This window comes from Colias philodice, chromosome 11 (assembly GCF_061535455.1).
Source record: "Colias philodice isolate Cphi_HAF_F1 chromosome 11, ilColPhil1 Martin Lab GWU primary, whole genome shotgun sequence".
NCBI classification, from domain to species: Eukaryota; Metazoa; Arthropoda; class Insecta; order Lepidoptera; family Pieridae; genus Colias; species Colias philodice.
Window position 1 is genome coordinate 2,510,606 of NC_143096.1, and position 23,140 is coordinate 2,533,745.

The 23,140-nt window shown below is 31.4% G+C and overlaps 1 protein-coding gene across 2 annotated transcripts in view; it reads right to left on the bottom strand.

The window, feature by feature from the left end:
• LOC149484394 (uncharacterized) overlaps positions 1 to 20,196 on the bottom strand; it is a 50,474-nt gene extending 30,278 nt beyond the window's left edge. Inside the window, exons 1-2 of one of the 2 annotated variants that reach the window (XM_089700523.1) lie at positions 20,042 to 20,196; positions 881 to 918 (exon numbers count right to left, since the gene is read on the bottom strand). The gene's annotated coding sequence lies outside the window, so the exon portion shown is untranslated. The remainder of the gene's footprint in view (positions 1 to 880; positions 919 to 20,041) is intronic. The other variant, XM_089700524.1, reaches the window with a different exon arrangement.
• Between the last annotated feature and the right edge of the window lie 2,944 nt (positions 20,197 to 23,140).

The window sequence follows — 23,140 nt, forward strand, 5'->3', positions numbered from 1 at the left end:
GCACACGTTCTTATGAAATTTGCATTGATATGTTTTGTTAAACTGGCCTCATCTCCTATTTTGGTTATGTTTATGTCAAAGGCAGCTACGGTTGCTACCAAACGACAAGCCTTGTGCAAGCAACCAGCAAGGTTCATGCACAATGCTGATGTTAGATAACCCTCGTTATAATAATTAATTAGTAAGATTTTTGTATTCGTTTCTTAATCATTGTTCTATCATAATTATGTGGGTTATGTAAGGATTTTTGGACACTTGGAGTATCTCTTATTACGATCAATGGAGGAAATATTTTGGTTAAATATTATGTTTGTGTCGTCCTTGCTTTGTTTCGTTTCTTATTTGCTTAGCTTACTCTTATGAGCATACCTAATAAGTCGCGTTAGAGTATAAATTTATAATAATAGTACTATGTTCATTTTTATTTCTTTTTCACATATTAATACATTATTTGCGGGCTTGAAATGCCGAACTTGTAGAGCAGCAAATGTGTAAAATCTTGTTATGTTAATAAAAATCAAGCATAATGTTTTATAACACGTCTGATTTATTCATATATTTAATTCTAAAATAATAATATTTGTTAAGATATCTAGGACAACGTTATGATGGACTACACAATTCCACGTTAAATTAAAACAAAACAAACATGACATTCTTATCTAGTTAAGGTTTTTTTTTTTAATTTTAATGTTGATGAAATCATAGAACATGACTGAATATTATACCTACTATTATCATATTATGTATGTAACTGAATCAAAAAAATCACAATAGGTAGGAACTTCTTTTTAGGATTAATCGTTAACAGATTTTTCAAACCAGTTTTTGATCTCTTTTTTAATCCAGTTTTAAACAAAAATTATTAATAGATACTTACAAGTTTCAATCTTCAGCCAATCCTTTAAGAAGACTATCCTGCAAGGAAAAAAAATATTAATTCATAATTATATAATTAGCTGGCAAATGGTTTTTAAATGTCTGAATAATAAATGTTGTATTGCAAGCCGACAGATTTTGTTTTGCGCTCGCCACAAAAAAGGTAACTGACTGAAACGACTTCTTAATTATAAAGCTGTGTGGACACAGGGTGTTTTAAGTAGTTTTATATATTATGGTTTTAAAATACTTAAATATTGTTAAAAAGTCTTTGCATGATTGAAATAATGAAAGGTTATTTCGATAATTTGGTTTCCAATTCATTTATCACATTCTAGAATTTAGTTAGTTTCCAATCTCCGTAGATAAAATAAAAAAAATAAAAAATAAAATAAAAATATCTTTATTGAGTACAAAATTAATACAGTACAATTACAGTGTGGCTCTGTCTTCCTAGCTAGGAAAATCCTGTGTTAAGGAAGACAGTTCCTTCCCAGAGAACATGTTCAGTACAACAAAAAGATTACATTTAAAAAACAGAGAAAGTAAAAAAAAACATATAAATATACAGTTGTGCGTTTACAAGCTTTTTACAAGTATAGTGCGTGATTTTGTTAGTGTGTGTGTGTGTGTGTGTTTGTGAATGTGTGTGCTTGTGCATGTGAGTGTTGTGTGTTTGTGTATGTTATATTATTGACATCTATCCATTATTTATGAGCTGCTCTATTTCATCATAATCATAATTTTCAAGCCATTTAATGACCGCTTTTTTAAATAAACTGTTATTTAAAGTCCTAACTTTTTGGGTCCTACTTATAATATTGTAAAACTTAGGGGCAGCAAAATGAAAAAATCTTTTAGCAAACCTACTATTAGTACGCGGCATAGGGAATCGGTCTCTTCTTTTATTAACAATCTGTAAGGCTGGTACTGTCTGTGTATGGTATCGTCGTAGGATTTCCTTTAAATATATTTTCCGTACGCTTAATAAGTTTGATTCCTTAAATAGATTTGTAGTGGGATATCTGAATGGTAATTTTAGCGCTACTTTAATAATTGCCCTCTGAACTCGTTCGACATGAATAAGGTGGGACTTAGCCATGCCTCCCCATGCACATATGCAATAGTTTAAGAGGCTTTCTATTAGTGCCTTGTATGTTAGTAAAACGGTATTTTTATTTACTACTGCTCTTAGATTTTTAAATATATAGATCATCCTTCGTAACCGCGTTACTAAATAAGAGGCCTGAACATCCCATTTTAAGTGACTGTCTACCTGTATACCTAAGTATTTGGTGTGCTCGACTCGAAGTAGTTTCTCGCAATTGCAAGTTGTCTGCAGTCTGGGAATCCTATTGCATGGGAAGGTATGAATTTTTATTTCAAAATCAGGTGAAGGAGAGAGAGTTTTACTCTTAGAAAAGCAGATGTAAGTCGTTTTTTTAGTATTTAAAGATAGTAAATTATCCTCAAGCCATGTTGTCACGGAAGCGAGCCCTCTCTCTACAATCTGTCTGAGCTTGAGCCAATCTTTATCATAGAACAAGATGACAGTATCATCCGCGAAAGTAACAATTTCTGCGTTATTTATTTTTAACTCACATAAGGGATTGATATAAATCAAAAACAGGATAGGAGCTATAGTACTACCTTGCGGAGTACCATAGGAACATGTAGAATGATTACTCATCGATCCCTCTACTTTGACACATTGGACTCTATCACTTAGATAATCCTGAAACCACTTTAGGACATTGCCACGCACTCCTATGTTCTGGAGTTTACACAAAAGAATAGGTATGCTCACTGTATCAAATGCCTTTTGAAGGTCAAGGAAAATACCTAAACATTTATTGCCTCGGTCCAGGTGATGAGTGATACAGTGAGTGAGTTTGAGGATAGCGTCTTGGGTCGAGAGTTTACTACGAAATCCAAACTGATTTTTAGAAATAATGTTATTAGCATCTAGAAATTTTATCAATCGAGTTGAAACCACTTTTTCTAGTATCTTAGAGATACTAGATAAAAGGGAAATTGGCCGGTAATTACATGGTAGGGTCTTTTCTCCTGATTTATATATCGGAACAACAACTGCTTTCTTTAAAATTTTGGGGAATTGGCCCGTGCTTATGCTTAAATTACAAAGGTAGCTAATAGGTTCAGAAAGAATATCAACATGGTTATATAACACAGATGAGCTTATACCGTCCAGGCCTGCCGAAGCACTTTTCTTCATTGAGACAATTATATTAGCAATTTCTTTAGCGTCAGTGGGGATTAAAGCCATGGAATTAATCGGTCCATTAAAATGTATAGCTTTAGTAGAGAGATCCGCAACAGTTTTATTGATTGTAGTTAAGATATTGTTAGCCAAATTTGATCCCACATTCGTGAAATATTCATTAACGGAGTCTAATGATTCAGTGTGCGTATTTTTTAAATTCAACAGGTCAATAGCTGAATTGTTACATCGTTTTAGATTACATAATTCTTTAATAGTTTCCCATGTACCTTTGATATTTTTTGCGTGAAGTTTAAATTTATTTTGGAAATAGAGTTCTTTCTGTGATTTAATAATGTTATTGCATGTATTTCTGTACTTTGTATAGCGGTTTCTGAGTACTATATCGTTCGGTGTCTTGTTAGATTTTTTGTGTAGTACGTCCCTTTTCCGAATTGATCTAAGAATTCCCGAGGTTATCCATGGTTTTAGTATCTGCTTTCGTTTAGGGATATGTTTAACTGTAGAACTAGTATTAATTGCTTTTTGTAAGCAACTTATTAATATGGATGCAGCAACATCAGGATCAGTTAGTTCAAAAAAGTTAGAATGCAACCAGTTCTTTTGGTTAAGGGCTTCCTTAAGCAGGCGTATGTTTATTTTTGAAGAAGGAATGACATTATTATTATATGATTCGAGATCTTGAACGTAAAGCAATATAGGTTTATGGTCGGATATTTCAGGAAGAATGACGGTACGGCATGTTTTTGTGGACTTTATCATAAAATGATCCAAACAGGCTAGCAGCCGTGTAGGACGATTAATGCCTACTTTTAGTCCGTGTGCAGCTATTATATTTAAATATTCGTTAACGTGTGGCGTGATACTATTCTGGATAATATCAAGATTTATGTCACCCGTAAGAATAATATTTTTTGTTTTTGTTTGCTCCAGTATACATACGAGCGAATTAAGAAAGTTAGATGGATTAACGAAGCTAGGAGGTCTATAACAACAAATAATACTATATGAGTTATTAATATATAAAATCAGACAGTTTCCATCCTGGAAAAGAGGTTCAGTATAAGTACATACTAGGTTTTCCTTTACATATGCAACAATGCCGTCATTTTGATTGAATGATTTTTTTGTATGAAACATATTATATGATTGAAGCAGGGGGGGAGAACTGTTTGCATCTGTCCAGGTTTCGGTTAGGACAATGATATCAATTGTCATGTTCATAGTTGAAAGACTTGATACAAGATAGTCAAAGTTGCAGTTAATACTCCTGATATTAGCGCATAGTACCGATATTCCTTGAGTAGCATGATATTCAATTAGATAGGGACATTCAGAGTATGTATTTGCATTTTGACACGTGATATTAAGGCTTTCAGTTATATCAGATTCTAAATTATCACTTAAGGTATTGAATTTTGTTGTGAAATTTAAACAATTGTGCTGTTAAGAGAAATATATAAGTAATTTTAATTATAAAATTCAACCGCCTTACAATATATAAGAGTTGTGATTTAATATTTTTAACTAAATTGAGGAACCGCAAAATTAAATGATTGAGTTTTAAAAATATTATTGGATAGATTATTAATTGTAACATTCCGTAAAACAATATTATTTTGTTCGAAAATTTTAGCAAAGTAAGCGATCGTTGAAAGTTTTGTAAAACAAAACGTGCAATATTAATCAATATTTGTGTATGTGGAATATGTGTGATGTTGTTTTGAGTGGTTTTTAAATCATAAAGTAAAAGATTGTACATTAATTTGAGCGTGTAAAGTTTGTAATTCTTGTAAACTGTTATGTAAATTGTTGAGTAAATTACAATTATCTTTATATGTTTTTTATAAGAAAAATAGAAAAAAATTATAACTAATTTTTGCTTAACATCTAGTCACTTCTTAAGTTTTAATTGGTTCAATTGGTCTTCGTTTTTTACCAAAATATGAGATGCTCCTTCCTTCTTCCGGAGAAAAACTCTATCGTTACTCATCCAACAGAAATGATATTGCTCTGACTTCGCAAATTCCCTTGCTAGGAAAAACAATCGTCTATCCTTTGGGGTGAGATATTCGGAGGTGAACAATGGTTTCGATTGACCGTTAATACCTAAATTACTGCTATTTAACTTTTGCGATGGGTTACTTTTATTAAATTTCTTGATGGCGTCTATTACCGTATTTCTGGATAATGTATTTGTAAATTCGACGATCAAGGTTGAGTCAGCTGAGTCTCTCTTGCTCGGCAGACTTACAGATGTGAAATCTATTTTATGTAAGTGAATAATGACATGAAGAATTTGTAAATATAACCCTTTCAGGTCTACACAGACATATGAAGGCTTCAAATTAACAGGCAATTGTTGATCGCCAAATGTTTGGCTCAGTATGCACCCAGCTCAAGACCTGTGCTCAAGACAGCCTGTATCAAAACAAGTTGCGGATTTACTCTGGAAAGGCTGACGCCATTCTGACATAATATAGCCTTCATTGCAGAAATAATGTACCGATTCTGCTATACTTTGAAAAACAAAACCGCTATAAGTTTTGTAAAGCTAGCAATTAACAAATGTATATGCGAGTCTAACAACAATGATATTTCCATTTGTACCTATGTAAAAAAATAACGTAAATACGTAGCGTTTTCTCACCTAGTATTTCATAGTTGACATTAGATGATACATTTTTATTTTCTTAGTGTCGATTAAATATATATTTTCCAATACATATTATATGAGCACTTGGCAAGTAATGTTTCTATCTATTTTAATTATTTTGACTATAAGTAATTACTTCCCTAATCATCTTAACCTAACATTAAATACATTACAGGTTTATATATAGGTACTCGTACACCTATAGCTTAGCGACTAAAGACATAAAATAAATATAATTAATGCCCCAATAAATACTGATGTATATTTTATTAATATTCTTGAGTTTCCACTTCATTTGACCATACGTGTTACTTTTTAAAAATCTGCAAATATAATGTTTATTTAAATAAAATAAAGAATAAATGTATACACATGCATAATTAATTATTATTTTCCGGTTTCAGGTTTTTTAATAATACAAATATGGCGATACACGCCATTTATATTATTATAACTTAAGTATGAAGAAAAATCTACGTATTAATATAATTGTTTAGAATTAAAAATGAATATAATATTATGAATAACTGTTCTACATACATATTAAACCATCCATTTAGGATAATGCGCAGTTATTTTTTAAATAAATTGTTTAAAATGTAGAAAATCCTTTATGGCTTACTTTACGTTCTTTAAGTAGGAGTTTTCTACGATAAACCTTTGCGCAACAAATAATTGTTGCTCTTGGAATACTTTGACTATAAATGAAGACGCTGTTCTATACACAGAATACGTAGAATATTTCTTACAATTATCTTCTGTTGCTACATCCTTGAATTACACACGATATTAATATAATAAATGTTCTGAGAAAATTATGCTGGCCTTATGATTGCTCTTCAATGTCACCAAATCGTGGAAGTTTTGCAATACAGATCCTAGATGCTTACGTGACAGTATCAGGAAACCGCATTTAATCAATAAAATTTTAAAGCGTCTATTTATTTTATCTACGCCAAAATGCAAACGTTAATTAATCATTCATGTTATAAAGCAATAGGTTATTATAATTTCAAAGCTTTCAATTTATGGAGTTAAGAGCGTGCATTTATTTACAGGGTTTTGCCACAGATAACTAAATGGTTTTGCTCAGCTCATCCTCAGCCATAAACAATGTAGAGTCAAGAGCGTCGTGTTCGAATCTCAAATGTTTTATTTAATTAGCCGCCTAGATGTTCATGTTCTTTGAATTCGACAGTTACAAAATAGTGAAAGGCATCAAGGCCGTGGCAACAATGCTACACTTATATATCTGCGATACAAGACCACCGGAAGACGGCTCATAAAGCACCTTTGTTCGAGGATCCTTCTTAAATTTGACCGGCCATTATAGATGCTATGTTTGTTCACTATTGTATATCATGTAATATGATAGCTGGATTATATAGGATTTTAATTCATATGTTAAAATTCAACTAGGTTGGCCCAGTTGTAATATTATGAGATACGCTTGACAACGTAGGCTTTACCAAGCCTCTACCTATTTAAAAACATTGCGATATAAATATGTGCAATGTGCATGTATGTGTATTGTGTAGTCTAGTAGGTTGTAGTAGTACATTAGTGTTCATAATATGTGTAATATGTTACTTGGAAAATAAAGTATATATTTAGTGCATTCTTCAATCTGATAGTTCTCATATTAAAAGTTTAGCATAATAGTTTATACTGCATAGCGTTGGGTTATGTCTGGGAATATGTAAAAAAGTTGGCGTGTTACTTAATCTTTTATTTTGAGATAAAATGAAAATACAAGAGTTTGTACAGATGCTTAATTACGTAATATTTTAATAACGCCGTGTCAGGGCTATTTGGAAGAGCATTATTTTATAATCTCATTTTATGAAAACTGTTGATACTTTGTACGTTATTGTTGGTACGTGGTTTAAGTCTCTTTTTATACAGATTTTAATAAAGATTACTGTCTCATTACGTATTATAATCTAGTTTAATGTTCTCATTTGTAAACTGCACTAGACCGTGGATGCCGTTATATTATGACATTCGACTTGGTACTGATTTAAATTTTAAATTCATATCAAAGCCTAGATATATAAAATTATAAATATTATAAGTTAAATTTTTCTTTACTTTAAAAATAATGATACCATTTATGAAACTATGAAAGTTAGAACATACTTTTAGAAGAGTTTTGAACTCGAGAAAGACGAAAGTGAGATCAGTTGCTATCATCATAAAAATCTATAGGTAGGTTTTAAGCTAACCTTACCTTGTGGTTTCTACCTTATTTTATAATTTGAGGCAGAAACCATATTAAAAAAATTATTTTACATAACCTTGAATATATAATAATAATATTATAATCTTACCAGAAAGTCAACGATCACATATTATAGAATTTTTATAATTTTAATGTTCATAGATCCACGTACACAAAACAAAAGGAAATATAAACCCATACAGACGCTGTCCATTTTATCGTTCTATTCTAATATTTTTTGCTTACAAGCGATGTCAGTATTACAAAACACAATATACAATTCTTTTTAACCACAAACTCTGAGATTTTGTCCTAAGAACTGCATTGTTAACCATTCTCTATAATTTCCTTTGTTCCCTTAATTTGAAGACCATTCATTTATAAAAATACGAGAAACAAGCGACAAACCGGTCTGTTCTTTTAATTGCACTTTGCATACAATTTGCGCAATAATTATACTGGTTATTACCCCTCACTTGCGAGCTTAAAAAGGCACTTACGATATATTTTACAATTTGCTTATATGATTATTAACAGGCGCTTGGGCACTTTCGTATCGACGTTTGCGACGTCATTTGCATAATTATGAAATGTATCTATACAACGCGTTTTCAATTAGCCCGTTGAAGCTTTTATCTGATTGGCTAATGCAACAGAGTGTGGGTTGGAAAAAAAATGATAAAAGTGCTTAGTGCCATTTACCTGGTACCTACCAACTGGTTTTGTTTGTAGGTGCACTAGATGCGATTCTCGGTAATCAGGTCCGCTTGTAAAGTGTAGAAATCAGGTCTTTTATCTTTTATCGGACGATGTTTGTGGGCTCCGTGTTATTGATTTTGTTTTGTTGATTATTTTAGTTCAGTTTAGCTCGGGATAGGCTATTGTAATTGCAGTTGCTCTTGAGAAAAAGGAAAACAAAACCATACCTCACACGTATATAAGTAATTATCATCTATCATTTTTTTTAAGTTGATAAACTGTAAGTACATATTTTTTTCAAAAAGCTCATCATAACTGAATTTTAGTCTTCACGAATGCACTGCACATTTCTAGCTCTACGAATTTAAATATTTTTAACTAGGTTATGAACATCAGAATAAAGTTACCTCATTCAAAGTTAATATCAAATTTTCCAATTTCACGTATAACGGGATAATTCAGAAATGTTTGCGTACTGCTGACCGCATAGTAAATAATTGGGCGACCCACATCTAAAGTTGTGCTTGCTAAATATCTGCAAAGCTCTAAAGCTTATATACTCGGAGTTTCATTATACATGCAAAACGGTTTGCAGCTGAATACAGGACTTATTAACTGTTGGAACTATGTATATTTTAGATGGTAATTTATTATAGTTTAATATTACCAAACTGTGAAAATTTGTAAAGTTTATCCGAAATGTTTTTTAATGAAATATCCAATATAAACGGTCAAATCTTAAATCTCATGATTATAAATTATAATGCCTTATAAATTATTATAATACTCAAATCGTCAACGTGTCTGTTAGATCAAAGCATTATATTACCTGTAAACAATGTATAATAAGATATGTAATTTATTGGTTTCATTGAGAATAATATTACCTCAAACAATGAAGTCATACTAACGCAGGTAATAACTAACTTCCTTCCTTTATAGCAGGTTGGAATGATGTACCTATAAATGGAATCGTAGGAACTTGTGCTTATACATATAATTTAGTTAAAAATATAAATTTATATGCAAAACAACGGACAGATCACACCTAAGTACACATATTTTAATCCGTATTATCCGTTTCGGAAAACGTCCATTGTCCAAGTACCAAATAGTAAAATATTTTCTGCGCTTATACCTAAATTAATTCTTGAAAATTTTAAAATTCGCAAAATATTTTTTGTTTAATTATGAAATTGTAGAAAGACGTTCCAAATAAACATTATTTCACAATGACGCTCAATTGTTTCCGTAATGTGTAATATTTCCAAGTATAATGGCTTCGTCCGAAAGTTGAGAAGCAACACAAAGATCAGAATAATGTACATTGAGTTACTATGTACATAATAAGTTAATGGTTAAAACAGACTTTTCGAGAAAGTGATACGAAAACAGCACACGAGCCCGATCTAGTCTGGTTAGTTGTTCAGTAAAATGAATCATAGCCTGAAAATCAGACTATTCAGACTTTCACTCACGCTGATCTACTGGCACTATAACTGGCATTTGTTTATAAACACCCAGTTACCTTTTGAGCGGTACACTTTCTTCAAAGGTGAAAAAATAGTTCATTAACCTTCCGTCTCCAGACAGACGATGCGCTCGAATGCTCAGCTATTAGGAGGTTGAATTATCTTGGTAAAAACCTAAACTGTAAAGCGAAACAGGCCTTTTTACGTTTATTTGGCGACGTTTTATTTACCTATTGATTATATAAAACGTTATGTAAGGATCTGTATGTAATCAATGAAATTAATAAAAGATTTTTAATAATCATATTCAGTGCTCGCAAAAATATTTTTGTAAGTTGTATAATAATTATCTTAAATGCATGCACAATATTTTCGATATAATATGTAGGTACCTACATAACGAAAAGTGAAATTTTGACTTGTCTTTTCTTGGAATATGACTTTGTAAAAACAAAAGCAATATTTTCCTTAACTATTTATTTTAAAATAGTTAATTAGGTAGAGACTCAAAGTAAAACGTGACTGCAATCAAGATTACACCTCTACAATAGATAAGAGATTGCTCAATACGATGACGGACCTTGAAAAGTGGAGAAGTGAAACAAGAAAAGGTTAAGAAAACGAGACAGATTCAGTAACAGTATAATGTAATGGTATACGCCACTCGTGGTATCAGGTGCTAGAAATCGGAATGTTACTGCATTCGTGTCTCAGCGAGTCAAGCGAAACGGTTCACGTATATTTATTTCTTTTTATCTATCTTGTTAATTGATTGCGGTGGGGCAGGAATGGGGAATAAGTATCTATTTTGATAGAAAAAGTCGGAAGTTCAAACAATTTATAGGTAACTGATGTAATACCTAGTTTAGATAATGCTTAAAATTCCCTTTTTGCAGATTAAAAGTAAAGCTATATGAATGGCAGTTTCTATTCCAATAATATTTATTAATGATGAACTAGTCAACACTTTGGGCACTAATGGATCGCTAGATGTAAACTGAACCGAAAGAGTAACCTGAATCAATTCTAGGAATTTCAATGGAATAGAACAAACTACGCCAAAAGGAATAGTAGAACATGTGTCAACGTGATTTACGTTCCATCATGGCAAATGTCAGCGCAATTCGTCTACGTTACACCATGACAAAATTTGTTCAGTCGTAGAGTGTGCAAAGGAGTAAGGATTTTCCAATCAGAAAGCCAATTTTAGCATTACAGAAGTAATTTTTGCAGATTGAAATGGAGAACATTGGCATCTGCATCGGAAAGCCTAACTTAAATTAATAACTGGATAGAAAGTATAGATAAAATCACACTGGCACCTAAAGCTTTCAGCAAAATATTATAAAACAACCGATTCTAATTTACCTACCGTCGTGCACTGACTATGGTTTATGCATGACAATTACCTATAGATGTCAAGCGGCGTGTAAAGTTTATTTACAATTTAGCGGGGCACTCCTGGTGACCCAATTGGGGTAGATAATAACATGAGAAGTAGGTCAAGTGTAGCGAGGGGACTTCCGGCTCAATACCTCGTGTCCAATGTTGTGTTTAATAATCTGTAGGTACACGCTATTTGAACCTCCTTGACAGATTATTCGCTAGATTGAGATTTGAAATCCCTTGATTGTGGAAGCCTAGATGAGTATTATTGTTTCGAAAATATTCCTTACCGTAAGAGAGCTTTAAAAGCTCAATTTTAAAACATAAATCTATTCATAATTTTCTATATTTTGAAAAAGGGATGCTATATTCCCAGAATGGATATTACCTATATATCTGTGTTATTAAATCTATAATTCACTATATTTTAAATGGGTGATAGGTAATTCCAAGTATGGGTAAAAATTGGAGAAAAGTTTTATTTCTCGTGTTTTTTAATTTGGCAGCGAACTTTGTTGTTTACTTGAAATAATAAAGAGAAGAAAGTACATAATTTGAGGCGAAGTTCCGGCTATGAAGCGGAAGTTAAAATGTACTGCTTGATGAAATGTAAATGAAAGTTTTTGGTACTAAACAAAAAATATGTTTATGATAGAGTGCTTTATGAAAAATGTAAGTATTGTGTATAACTTTGATAATGAAATTTCCAATATATAGGAGAAAATATAACAGAAAGTTTTGGAATCAGATTCAATCATCTTATATACCTAATAATGAATGGAGATTACATACATTATGTATCTGCATGAAAATTACATTATTAAAACTTTAAACATTACCACTAGTTAAAAAACACAGCGTGCACGTCTGCCATCTCGCCTAATAACTATGTATGTCCAAAACTTTAATACTCTTTGAGAATGTTGTTCTCATTCCCATAAAAATATCAGTCAACATTTTTTGAACTAATAATGATTAAGCGCCAATTAAAATTAAAACCTCTGCCTTATAAGTCAGTACGCTAATTGAACGCGTGTGTCATCGAAATAAAAAGTTAAAAATGCAAGTCAAACATTCTCAGGCTGGTTGAATCACGGTGCAAGTTCGCATGCGTCATAAAATGGAGATATACTACCTCTATAGACTGTATGTAGCCCATACCTATCTATAGTCTATGCTCAGCTTTGTATAATTGTATAGTCTATGGTCGCCGATGACTCAGTGTCCAATGTAAATTGTAAACCCTTTCGAGTTTCGAGTAAGTAACTGAGACCGGTTTCGTACAATACATAATTTTCACTGCAACCTCCAGATTGTTCTAAATTGTTTCATTTCCTTATACGAAATGGCAATATTGTTGTTTTGATCAACCTGTTTTATGTGTTTTGCTTTTAAGGCTTTGTGCTATAATGTCAACTAGCTTGATATGTTTAATTTTAGCTGCTTCTAATACACACAATAATTGGGTGTGTAATGTGACTCAGATCAGCGACCAATATTATTATTTTTGAAATAAATGTGAGATTCAATTTGCGTAGAAACAAAAAAGATACCTAACTGTTATTTCATCTCAAATTAATAATATTGTATTACTCAGAAAATAACACGGATAAAAATATTATTGTAGTGAACGCGTCATTGCTTTTGTCCGATGTTGTGAACACAAGCCTTGTATGGAACAGTTGTGCAAACGAAAACCGGTTCAAAACATCGCTTTGAGCCCACAAATGCAATATTTTAGTGCACTCTTCGTACACAACACATAATTCGATACGTCGGCCTGTCCAACACGATTTTATCTGCTTCAAGATTAAAGAAATCAGTTGTGGTAATATGGCGCTGTAGCCTGTACTTCTCAGCTCTCTTGAAATATTTAAACATTTTAGCTGGAGATTTTACTTAAGGGTGCGTATAAAGCAAAATTACCAATCTTCTATTAGATGATACGTGTAATATTCAAGACCAAATCTAAAAAATAAAATATATATCAAACTAGATGATATGTTCAACGATTCTGTTCAATCAAAAACATAAAATATTAAAATTGACTCGATAAAAAAAAATCACCAAGTTAGCTCTAATTTTCACACTTTTACGTTTTCTACTTGACATGGTAATACTTATTATGATTTTTTTTTCATAAACAATTATAATAAAACATTTGCAAGATATTTGTCAGAGCATTTTGTGTAATTACTTTTAGTTTTGGTTTTATCTGCGATAAACCACTTTTGGCGCTCTTTTTTTCTCGAGATAAACGTTTGATTTTGTCACGATAAAAGTGGTTTATCGCAGATAAAACCAAAACTAAAAGTAATTACACAAAATGCTCTGACAAATATCTTGCAAATGTTTTAATATAATTGTTTATGAAAAAAAAATCATAATAAGTATTACCATGTCAAGTAGAAAACGTAAAAGTGTGAAAATTAGAGCTAACTTGGTGATTTTTTTTTTATCGAGTCATTTTTAATATTTTATGTTTTTGATTGAACAGAATCGTTGAACATATAATCTAGTTTGATATATATTTTATTTTTTAGATTTGGTCTTGAATATTACACGTATCATCTAATAGAAGATTGGTAATTTTGCTTTATACGCACCCTTAAGTAAACACAGTATCGGTAATTACTGTCAGTAATTAAATTCATTAATATTTAATAAAAACGGTAAGATACGGTACTAGCTAAGAAAAAGCTCAAATCAGAAAGACACATAAGCACAGATTAAGTTAGTTAAGGTTTTCTCTCGTCACCCGGGAAAAGATTTTTCTTCTTCCAAAAATAGAAGAAACTGATATAGAATAACTTGTATCATAGTTAAAGGCAATTGAAACCATTAATACGATACTAAACGGACATCATAATATATAACCGTAACCATTGAACGCAGAACTACGTTTTAACCTCTGTTCGATCATTAATTGGTATTCACGTCGTTATGTCATTAACTATAGTCACCTATAGTTGGTCACGCCGCGTGTCAACGAACTAATTGGCGCAAGTCACAAAAGAATTGACGTGTTGACACATTACTAGTAGTATTATTAGTAGATGCATTTAACTCTACTTGTGTACTCATTGTTGTTTATTTGCATCCATTTTGTCATCATGCTAAACAAAATACATTCGTAAATGGACTTGAAAGGTTTCTTTGCTCTTATCCTGTGTTGCATATATTTTATTTATTTCTATATTGAGTTCCGGTACGATGTAAGGAACGAAGTAAACATAGACTATGGGTAGTGGAGTATAACTCCTATGGGTAGTGGAATAACATCCAATACAACATTAAAGGCATTTTACTTACTACTTAGATACTTTTTATGAGGGAATAAATATAAATTATGTTTATATAATACATACAAAAGATATCGAAAAATGTTATAACACATAATTATGATTAATGCTCAAGATCACTTCACAATGCTCTATCTTTTAGAAGGACTATAGAAATAATGCGTTCCTACGTAAGATGCTCCTATTTTAAGATTTTATCTTAGAGAGCAACGCCTCTGAAAATCGCAAACTCATTCTGAAAGTCTTGTACAAGTTAAGTGTAAGGAGCTTCTTTAGAAATTATTTTCTAAAGAAATTTCTAAAATCTCTATGAAAAGCCCTGTCCCAAAAAGAAGGTGTCTGAATTCATTATTTATTGTAAGAATAGAAAGAGTATCAACAGACAAAAGAAAAAATATAAACTTAAATAAAGCTAAAAGAAAGAAAAGCACTAGAACTTTGCAATGAAAAGAAAAGAGAAGAAAAATCGCATATTTTGTATGTTCTTAAGCTCGGTTAGTAAAATATTAAAGCGTGTCTCTGGGTCGGTAGAGTAAATAAATAAAAATGTTATACCCATTATTTACCCAGCATCCCTGAAACCCACGATTTCCGAGACAAATAACTCCACTCTTATAAAGCTCTAGGAAAATACGCTGCGGCTTTTCTTGAGTATACTTAACGAGCTAGTGAGGGGAAACGTTAAAAATACAAAGGGCGTATAAATTCTTTTATTATACTCTATCTTGTAAAATAGTAACACATTTATTTACCTTCTTATTGTATTGTGTCGTTGGAAAAATAGTTTTACTCTATTACATTTACGATTCTAATACATTTTCGATAGTTTTATAAATTCTTAGAATTTCCTTCATGATTGATAGATTTAAAAAAATACTACTGAATTATTTTTTTATATCAAGTTCCACCTTAATTTAAATAATGTTGAAAACTTATACGAGAAAAACAACTATAGCCTCTGAAAGGTTCTTAAAAATACATAAAATGTACCTATAACATAAATTTAATAAATGAATTTCCTATCAACCACTCAAGGGTGTTACATTTCTATTGAACCCATTACTATAAGAACATCTTAAATGCACCACTTTCGAGGGCGCCACCCCATACAGGGAATAAACAATAGGAAATGCTATGTGAGACATATACTGATGAAATTGCAATACGTCGGGGAGTTTCACGGCCCTTTGTACTCGCTCACATCATTCATCCTCAGCGTACTATGGGAGTACTACACTCCCTCACAAACTTTATCATACCAACGAGGTAGTAACGACGTTTCAGGCAGGTAACACTACATTGCTCTTTTCGAACAAAACAATCAGATATTGTTATGCGAATTTACAATTGTACTTAGTGGAATTGATATAAAAGCGATCGATTATGTTACAAGTTTGGTCGTCTTTTGTCCTTGTCACGTAATTACAAACTGATTAAACACGCTCCGATAAGTTTGAGATGATATGTTACAGCTAAGAAAGTAAACAATTTCTTTGTAGGACCCTCGGTGATACTGTAGACAATTTATGTTTATAGCGAGCTTCAGATATTTAACTTTATGATAACAGACACGGCTAACGCATATCTCCGAACTTTTTACCCCAAAATCCGGCTTACCAAAAATTTGTTGCCCTTTTATGAAGGCAAAGTGAAAAGTTTGGCAAATTTGTTCCTTTTTCCCTTCTCAATTTATCAGACGTTCATTAACAAATGGCTTCAGTCGATTTGCATAAACCACAGCTCATTAGGAAACGTTTTCTATGGGCTTATTCCTTTACAAATCTATGCTACGTATGCAGTTTTATAAATCTTGACTACGGAGGTATACACGTTTAACTATTGTAGTGTTAATTCTCCTATCCGATCCGTATTACATATCATATGTATGTAATGTTTCTTAATAAACTCCAATTTTGAAACAAAAACTGGGTTAAAGCAGTAACAGCTAACAGAGACTTAAACGGAAAAATGTTTTAATATTAATTGTATGTATACTTTGAACAAAATGAGAAGTTCTCAAGCTTGCACAAACTAAACTAGGCTGCCCCTACTTCAAGCAAGTTCCTTAGGCTTTAATTTTGTACCAACAACTAAAATTTTCTTGAAAAATACTCGGGGCCAGAGCACGTAATTCATTGAAAATGTTGTTGAACTTAATAATTCATCTCAAATGAGGCTGTATAGCAAAGTTCTTTGAGAAATGAGAAAATAAACAATAAACTGGTAGGCCTTTGAATATTTAAGCGATATGAATACTAGTTTCCCTATGAGGAATACAATAAAACATTATATTAGTTTGTTATGTTAGTTGTTGTTAATAAGGTTGCGTTTCAAGTTTGGTTGGTTAGCCATCGAAGGATTTTTATAACTGAGTTGGTAGTTAGGTACGACAAAATTGTATTATTCAAAATAAAAAAAAAAGGTATAAATCAAACAGATTTTATATGAAATGTGGCATATTTATTCTATGTAAAGATTCGTCGTTAATTATTATTTCTCCAAATTAAATTCTAGAAACAGTTAAACACCGTATGTCAAAATAACATTACCAAATGTGGCCCCATTAAATTATAACATCTGCTAAAATCGATACAATCCACACAATTTAGGAGCCCTAATCAAAATTGAACTCCGACCCTCGAAAACAATACCGTTACCAAAATAAACTGGTAAAGATCAATAAAAAATTACGAGGGTGCGTCATTTATCAAAGGCGTAACTGTGTAATGGGTTTTTAATTAATTAACTAAACATTCATGGTCTATGGGTCACCGTTATATTGCAGTCCTATGAGACGCGTGTTATTTTAATTAACTTCACATTTAAATAATTAATATGGTGTCATGCAGTGAAATCCTCGCGGACTGATGACGTCAAAGATATGGTCTAATAACATCATATTCTTTGTTCAACAGCTGACTTTTAAATGCCTTTAAATTCGGATCAAAAGTTGATTAAGGAAGGAATTGATATATAAAAATTTATAATATAAAATAAAGTGTATTAATGAATGGTAATAAGTAAAATAATATCAAAATAATAATACAAGAACTAAAAGATTTCGTAGTCCGTAGACATAATTAATTAAATATTGTCTCTATTTTTTGTATTTCGTGATTTTTTATCGTCGTATCAAGTAACAAAACCAGATTTTGTTACGATCTCTGTTGATCAAAGTTTGGCGAAAAAGCCTTTTAACGAAACGTAATTTATGACTTCAACATTTGTGATAATTATTACCATTCGCCATTATTTATGTAACGTTTTAAGATAAAAAGGAATTACCTTTTATAGACGTATTTTTCTTAATTAGCGTATAATAAAGAAATACATATACATATGTATAATATAATTGTTGAGACATTAGTCGTGGTTTTTACAGCGTTTTCTATATCTTACCACTATTTGCTATGTATTGTATTGCAAAACGTCCTCTGCCGCGTCTGTCTCTATCTATTCGCGAGAAACCTCGATTTTTATTCTGTTTTCGCCAATGGATAGCATGGTTCTCAGGAAAGGTTTTAGTATATAATTTGTTAAGTTATAGACAACGTTGGCGAAACCGTAGTTTAAAAGCTAGTTTACATTAAAAAAAAAATATTTTTTTTGGTTCAGCGAGCGAGGCGAATATTTGATACAAAATTGTTAAAAAGCAACCGTTGCACTGTAAATCGGTTTCAAGCGAGTACAACCGGTTGAGCGTTGTGCAAAGATGAACTAAAAACAAAAGTTTTTACACAAGCTGGCTGATAAGATCGATTTAGTGTGATTGCAAAACCCGTTTTAAACCTGAATAATTTTAATATGCATGTTGTTTCAACTAGAAATTCCGTTTAAAATGGTTTAAAATGGTTGTTTGCATTTCGACACGCGTTTGCAAACGATGCGTCTCTTTTTAATTACTTACAGAATATTTTTGTAAAATAACGTATTTTTATAATAATGAGTGCATTATGAACCTAGTTTCAAGATTGTGTAACATAATACAATAACCTTGATTGTATATAATGCAACGAATTGAAAAATATATCACCTACTTCCATAATAGAGGTCACGTTTGCTCTTATTATATTGAGTTTATTAATTTAGGTCTTTTGTGTCAATTATAACTTTATTGCAAAATTTTAAAGGTTGACTTTAATAGGCTTTTAAAAAATGGGTAGATTTTTAATTTAATTAATTGACAACAAAATAAAATGTATACATAGCATTGTTTGAAACAAAAATCATTTTATGTAGGTACTCCCATCGGGTAATATTTTGTTAGCTAAAGATTTGTTATGGAAAATAATAAACTTTAATATGTATCTGTGTATCCCATACTAAAAAGACCTTTGAAAGCAGTATAATTATTCAGCTGATTGGACCTTTCTTCATACTGCTATTCAGGATTTGGTAGGTACTCAGATATTATAAGTAATACTGGACAATGAAATACTGAATAGGCCCATTTTTATATATTAACGGATATAGCGCATTTGAACATTGTATTTTTAAGGTGTTCTTCTAATTGCGTATAATACCATAATAAGATAAGTAGATGGACATGTTAAATTAGATTCAATTAATTATCGAATAATCCTCTTATCTCGTAACTGCCAGGAGGGAGATAAACATATTCTATGTACTTCTTTTACTTCTTGTTAAATGTGAATTCAATAGAATATTTAATTTGCATATAATACATAAGAAAAATATTGAAATGTTAATTAAGTAATAATGCTTATTAATTTCCGAGGTTTTTGCGCGTGACTTCGAGGTTTTATGATTTATTCAAGACTCTTCTGGAACTAAGCTAGTCGAGTTGTACCTATCGAAAAGGAAGAAAAATTAGGAATATAATATACAGTTAAATCATATATTTATGGGATGCCTTATAATAAACAGTAAGCCGGATTACCGTATATAATATGCCATGAAATGAGGCATCGCTGGATAAATAAAAACAGCCGTAATACAACAAAGTACTTACTTAGGTCGGTACCCGCTGTAAGACCTTTACGAGATTTAATCACATTAAGCTCCATTCTAGATATTGTTACAATAAATGTCTACACTGGACAAAAGATTCGTTTCAACTCGAACTGTCATTATTTCCGATTTATAGTTACTGCCATAACTTAACGCGTTTCTTTCCCTCCATAAATCTGTATTAAATATAAATAAACATGTTAAAATACTTACGAAGAATAATATCCAAATGTGTGTTAACCAAATTTTAAGTCACAGCACGAGTTTTTATATAAAAAATCAACTTTTTTGTAACAACACCGACGTGACGGAGAGATACGTGTTAGCACCGCGACACTGTGAGGAGGACTGAGGCGAGCCGACCCTCTCTCTCTCGGAGGACTGAGGGACGATAACCTCTGTACTATGATGCCGTATTAAGCTCAGCGAGTTTTACTTATGTTTCATGTACATTGCGTATTTCGCATCATAAAATTTTATCTGTTTTTATGTTCGATCGCCGGAAACTCGGGGATGATAAAGGACATGTTTTAGTTTTCACCTGCAATAATTAATTTTTCAGGAGTGTTAACTACACTAAATAAAAGCTTATAAAAAAATAATTTGTTTCTACTTACTTTATAGGTACAAGTTACAACTCTCCTGATTGACTCTACTTTTATTATATTATCAATTAATCTAATTACCTACATCAATACCGAAGTCACGAATAATTGTGAATTCAAAGGTTTTTTAAGCAGAAAACTGAAAAACTTAAATTAATTAAAATAAAAAATAATACCTACAACTCCACATTAACATTTATTTCACAATTATTAATCTAGAAGGCACAAAAAGGAAGGTAAGTAGAGTAGGGTCGAATTCAAATGTGTTTATAGGCATAGGAACAATACCATACCTACTTTCCGAATTCTAACCCTACAAAATGATATTCATACTGTAATCATTATGAGATATTATCTAAAATTATAATTATTTAAATTCTTGAGCATAGAGATAGTATGTACTAGTACATACTATCTCTATGTTCTTGAGTTTATTTATACAAGACAGCATTGAAAGGGGTTGCGTTGCAACCCTGAAACTCTACAAACATATCTGTATATACCACAGATAACATAATTTATACATTTTCTTACCTTACTAAGTTGTAATAAGTAACGGAAAGAACAATTCATTTCATATATTTTAAAATTTAAAGAAAAAATACATCAACAGAGAAATTGATTATGATCTACACTACGTACAATGAAGAGCAAACGTAATTAATTTTGAATACAGTAAAAGTTCTTTATTCGCGGGCAATAGGTACCGTAAATGTGCCGCGAATAGAGAAACCGTGAATATGGAATGGTAATTTGTATGGGGTTATAGGGGTTATAGGGGTTGTATACGTTCCTGGGTGACGAAATAAGGAAGCAAATACATAAAGAAATCAGTTTTATTGAAATTTTTGACCATACATATTTATTAATTACCATTTAATTAGGTATTATCTTCAGGTTTATGCAATGGCTTAGCACTTTTTACTCGTTTTTTAGTCAACATTATAAATTCGTAGTTGTAGTTCAGGCGTTTTCTAAGGATAACAATTGATTTTTATTTAGGTAAATACATATGTATGTACCGATGTACCGATTCGATCCGCGAATAAAGAATTTTGGGCCGCGAATATAGAAATTAGGTCGCAATTTTTCCACCCGCGAATAGTGAAACCGCGAATGAAGGAAGCGCGAATAAGGAACTTTGACTGTACATAAAGCGCCAATTTATCGGAAGCGTAATGATGTTAAAATTATTTTAACGGAGTCCATTATTCTTTCGCTTTGGGATCCAATTGACAGCTTAATTACATTCAATATTTAACAACGTTACAGAATTTTGTTGAAAAATGTATTCATAATTAATTTACGTCGGACGAACTAGGTCGTAAAAGCGGAGATGTCTTATTTTTTTTATCTGTACCATTTATTGTAATTTGTATACGGTTAATTAAAGTTACATATTATTTAAAATTTTAAAGAGTAAACAACCTATACGAAACATTAGCATTGGGCTGTAAAAGTATTGTAAAAAATTTATTAATTTGTTCTACTTTCTTACATTTACATGGAGTTACTAAAATAATAAGCAAAACGCTACAAGTTATTCAGAAGCAGCGTGACCCAATGCTCATTTCCTTGTCTCCCTTAAAAGCACATATCTGAGATACTCCGATATAAAGATATTAAGATATGTACTCTGATATCCAATTATAGAAGCCATTTAGTTAACAATCATAAACGTTTTCGTGGCATCACCGACACAAATCTTAATAACATAAAGTACCTACTCGGAGGACGGAATAATAAAAACTGGAATACAACACTTAAATACGTTACATATTTTTAACGTTGAATCATGATAAAAAAAACAATGTGTATGATATAGGAAACCTATTGCTTTTATTATTGCAAAATGAGTTCTTGCAATGTTGTTCTTGCATTGTGGTCTGCATTAAAATTCATTTAAATATCGTCTTTGAAAAGTTATGTACCTAAGTACTTACTTTCAAAAGATTCAATCCCAGTGAAAAATCCTGTAAAACAAATTGGTTAATTATACCTACTTGCCCTTTAAAATCGATAAGTTCAACAGATGTGAAATGCATCTGCCAGAAATATGCAAATAATACAGGTGCAGATTTGTAAATTTTGGTAGATAAACTGTGCATTATAAATGTTTATAACTAATAAAATTATTAAGTAATGTTTTTATAACACACTCGTAATTTCTTGACAATTAAATAAGTATACTTGGTTTGGCGTATGCCGTATATAAATAAATAACCATCGAGATAGTATGTACTACATATCTCGATGTAAATAACACACTATTTTTCATGATTTCAATTCTTTTTGATTAAGGTATTACCTATTTATGAAACTCGTGAAAATTGGCTGCAGTACAATTACCATGCATTTAATATGCGATATGCACTCTAAAAAGTTGTGAAATAATTCCTGAAAAAATCAAAAATTATATTTATAATACGGAAATAAAATATGTTTATGAAGTTGTAACTTGTAAGTTAGGTTCATTGGCGCGTCCTTGACTGTCGAACACTGTCGAATACACACTGAAACCAATTCTTTCGTTCTGCCGCTTCGGCTAATTGTTGAGAGACGTTTATAGTTTATGTTCCAAAATATTAGACACGATAACACAAAATATTTGTTATAATATTTTTATAATCATAAGGGTTAACAAAACTTATAACCGCCTTAGCTAAACGCACATAATAATATTAGAGTAGGTACGTATAAGCGCGTA